This window comes from Rhinopithecus bieti, unplaced genomic scaffold (assembly GCF_001698545.2).
Source record: "Rhinopithecus bieti isolate Rb0 unplaced genomic scaffold, ASM169854v2 scaffold_55570, whole genome shotgun sequence".
NCBI classification, from domain to species: domain Eukaryota; kingdom Metazoa; phylum Chordata; class Mammalia; order Primates; family Cercopithecidae; genus Rhinopithecus; species Rhinopithecus bieti.
In genome coordinates this window covers 378,227-382,744 of record NW_016821707.1, presented here as the reverse complement: position 1 = coordinate 382,744, position 4,518 = coordinate 378,227, and the positions used below count along the sequence as shown (strand labels likewise).

At 45.0% G+C, this 4,518-nt stretch overlaps 1 pseudogene across 1 annotated transcript; it reads left to right on the top strand.

The window, feature by feature from the left end:
- The first annotated feature begins 2,004 nt into the window (after positions 1-2,004).
- On the top strand, positions 2,005-3,924 carry LOC108520973 (G protein pathway suppressor 2 pseudogene; annotated as a pseudogene). Its single transcript, XR_001883078.1, has one exon. The product of XR_001883078.1 is annotated as a G protein pathway suppressor 2 pseudogene (transcript).
- Positions 3,925-4,518: the final 594 nt, after the last annotated feature.

Below are 4,518 nucleotides of genomic sequence, written 5' to 3'. Positions count from 1 at the left end.
AGTTTGGTTGTGAGCATATTAGGTTTGAGATGGCCACTTGCAGTCAAGTGGAGCTATTGGGCTGGCAGTTAGACACATGCATCTGGAAATCAGGAGAAGCCTCATTTGGAGACAGGGTTGGGAAAATCAGGGAGCATGCAAATGATAAAGCATAGGACCATTTGAAGATAGCATAGAGAAAAGAGGCAAGAGCAGAGAACTTCAACATTTAATAGTTGGACAGGGAAGAAAGGGTCACCAGCCAGACTGAGAGCTTTACCCAATAAGGTAGGAGGCATGCAGTAACATGAAAAAGTTGCTTCAAGAAGGAAAGATGACAATTTGTGTCAAATGTAGCTGTAAGTTCAAATATGATGAAAAGAGACATTTGGCCATTAGAATACGTTAGAATATGGAAGTTATCAGTGACCCTGATAAGAGCCATTTCAGGAGTAAAGACCGAAGGGGATGTGACCAAGTAGAGAATCTAGACAACTTTTCCCAGGAGTTTCAATGGGAAGAACAGCAGAAAATAATGGAGTAGGAGTAGGGTCCCTGTATCTGAACCTCTGCCTTGACAATGTGTATAACATCTCATGCCCTCCAATTTTGGTTAGACTTGGGCCCCTAGCTTGGTATTTGTAGACTCCATATGGGCTTGAGTCTTCTCCTGAATCCTATCCCCAAGACTGGGAATGTACACCTGCCAGACCACTCCAAGAACAAATTTCTCCCTGCCAGAATCTCCATATAAAGTAATAGTAAACCACATGCTCAGAAGAGACATGAACAAAAAGAGAAAGAATACATAAATAAATCTGTTCTTCACAAACTCAGAAAGGGTCTATGCACATGATGGCAGCCAATGATAATGTTGGATCCCCCAAAAACATGGCCATCAAGATGAGTGTGATGGTGAGAAAGTCACAGCTCTCACCTCATTAGCCATCAAGGTGACAGATGATCACAATGCTGGGGATTATTTAAATTTAACTTTTGAATTGTTAAATACAATAAATTCAAATAAATACAATAGATTCAGACTGTTCAAACTTCAAAATGTAAAAAGGATGCACACTGATGTCTCCATCTGATCAGTGTTTCCTACCTTCCAGCTCACTTCCCTCAAAGAAACTAATGTTATTACTTTCTTGTCATTCTTCCATACACACATGTGCATTCTTCCCACCCTCCACCTTGGACACAAGTGGCATTTTACCCACATGCTATTCTGCATCTATAGAGCCAGAAATCTGCCAACGTGGAGAGAAGTAGGATTTTGCAAATCCACTAATAGCTTATGAATTCATGGTAATTTTTTTTTTTTTTTTTTAGAAAAGCAGTTATTCCTTAGGTAGTAAGCACAGTAAGTAGAGTCTAAATTGAGTTCCCATGTGTCTGGAGTGTCTGTTGAATATGGCTGACCTATGAGGAGGCAGAAGAGACCTGGGAGAATAAATATAGGAGATGTGACATTTTTGCCTAAGCATTCTGACACAAGTTCTCAGGGATGTCATGGAACCTTGCCATCACTGATGTATCTGCCTGCCATCATTCCCTTCTTTCCAGAACTTCTGGGAAACCCCTGCCCTCCTGCCAGCACACCCTTGGCTGGCTCAGGTCCTTGGCTGGCTCTCTCTGAAGTTAATCAGCTGCCAGGATCACCTCCTGTCCCCTGTCAAAATTGGCCTTGTACTGCAAAACGCCTCCCTCTTGGCTGGCCATTCTTGCAATGCTTCCATCAGGATTTACCATGGAACCAGGTCCCCATGATCCTAGTTTGATGTCCCACTCCCCACTGCTCGCCTGAGGCCCTCTCCAAGCAGGGTGCATGTGCCTTTTAAATATGAACCAATTCCAATATATAAAAACATAGAGCCTGGTTTTTAAAATGACCACCTGACACGCCAAGTGAAGAGAAGGTCATTTTCAAATGATTCCCGGCTGTTATAATAGCATTGTGGGACTCCGGAAGGATACGGCCCAGCCGCCGGATGTGACGTAGGGGCCAGGGCGCGACGGAGACACGGAGAAAGCGCCGAGAAGGCGGTCCCTGTCTAAGGTCTGGACAGAGTCGGGCGCCCAAGGCCCGAGCTCCCAAGGCAGCACCATACCCGCACTCTTGGAGCGCCCCAAGCTTTCCAGTGCCATGGCCAGGGCACTGCATCAAGCACATGGTGATGGAGCGGGAGCGCAAGCGGCAGGAGGAAAAAGAGGTGGACAAGATGACGGAACGGAAGATTAAAGAAGAACAAGAGAGAAGGAAGAAAAAGGAGATGGAAGAGAGTCACTAGAGGACACTAAGGAACAAATTCTGAAGTTGCAGGAGAAGCTTTTGGCCCTACAGGAAGAGAAGCACCAGCTTTTCCTGCAGCTCAAGAAAGTTTTACATGAGGAAAAAAACGGAGGCAAAAGGAACAGAGTGACCTGACCACCCTGTCATCAACTGCCTGCCAGCAAAGCCTGACTGTTCACACAGGAACATTACTCCTCAGCATGCAGGGGATCCCTGGAGGACACAATCGCCCAGGCACCCTCATGGCAGCTGACAGCGCCAAACAAATGTTTGACCCCAAGTGCTTACGACCCAGCACTACATGGGCCCAGCAGTTGCTTTTTGCGGGACATCAGATTGATGTGACAATATTCAAGGCAGTCTGGTGGTGGCCTATGGCGACTGCTCACCGGCCACCTCGCTATGGGCCAAAGCCAGCTTAATAGTCCTAGTCGGCAGCTCAGAGCTCCTTCATCCTTCCCTGCAGTGCAGTACCTATCTTAGCCACAGCCACAGTCCTGTGTCCTGCACGGCCACTTTCAGCCCACTCAGACAGGTTTCCTCCGGCCTGGTGGTGCCCTATCCTTGCAAAAGCAGATGGAACATGCTAACCAGCAGACTGGCTTCTCCGACTCATCCTCTTTGCGCCCCATGCACCCCCAGGCTCCGCATCCAGCCCCGGACTCCTTGCTTTCTTGCAGCTCCCTGTGCAGATGCAACCAGCAGGAAAGTCGGGCTTTGCAGCTACCAGCCAACCTGGCCCTTGGCTCCCATTCATCCAACACAGCCAGAACCTGCGATTCTACCACAAGTGGCCATTAGATTATATCTTCAACACCATGCCCCCCAACCCCACCATGGGTGAGGGTACAATAGCATTGTGCCTGAATGGTTCAGTCATCACAGAAGCAAGGAGGGCAGTTTTATTTTATGTTTGACCTAGTAACAGAGATTGCAATTGGAAGTCAACTTGAGATACTTACAACAGCTGCTTATAATCTCGTCAGTTAACATTTGTGTATTGCTTTACCCTTTACGAAGCACTTTTATGTACACTGTCATAATACATTAGGGGGTGATGGTGGCTCCAAGCAGAAAAAAAAAACTGTATTATTTTACTGCCTAATCTTAGAAACAGGGAGGAAACAGGTTCTTAGAAAGGAGAATACCAAAGCAAACCACAGAGCTAAGCACAAAAGAAGAAGCATTATCAATGCCAAACTCAGGCTGAAATGAAAATATTCCAATTCAAGAATTTGAGAGAGACACATCGTGGGAAGAGGGTCAAACCCAAATGAGGACCTATCACAAAATGTTCAAGATTGAGGACTAGTGAACAACTGTGTGGCCAGTGTATGTTTTTAGTTCTTTTATTTACAGTATAATTAATACATAGCTTTGTATTAAAATATAGCAGCTGCAGCTAAACCAAAAGAAAATAAGCAGTATATTTTAGGCTTCTCTGCCCAGTATCTTTGATGGCCACAATCTTGGGGAGAGTTGCCTGAAGTTTGTCTGCACTGATATCCCAATTTGTTGCTTCTTTCCTTTTTTCCCTGAAAAAAAAAAAAAAATGCTTACTGGTTTCCTGTCTGGTCTGCTCCTTCCTCCAGCAGTTTGGGAATAAAATTTTCCTAGCTGTTGGTGACTCACTAATGAACTTGACTGATGGTAACTGCCTTTCCTGTAGAGTCAGTATTCATAGTTGTCTCTTATCTCAAAGGCAACAATATATCCATGTAAATTGTGAAAGAATCTGGCTTGATTAATGTGGTCGTAATGAATGCCAAGAACAGTCATAATCCATCACATCTGCTGATTCTAAATCGCCAATCTCAAATGAATATTTTGCTTTTGGTGCTTTCCCTGAAGAGTCTTAAGGGACTGACTTGCACACATCTTCAGGTGTCCACCTCCACTCTCACTGCATTTGCCTATTAGGTTTCCTTGCATGCAGTAGGTACTCAATACATGTTTTCTGACTGAAAGTTCTCTTTCTTAGAGGATAGTTGAGGCTCCACTTTTGAACTGGCTGATTCATTCAGCTTTATCTTGCATGAACTAATCCAGTATGAAACCATGTCCTGATGAGAGAGAGCTGAATTGTTGAAGATAATTCTTCCCTTGGAGAGTAAATATGTGGGAATGTGTGAGGGTTCATGGCATAGTTAAAATGTGATGAATCTCATTGTGTGTTGGGGTGTGTGTGTGTGTATGTGTGCATGCGCGCACGTGGGCGCGCATGGGCATTATATATTCCAGGA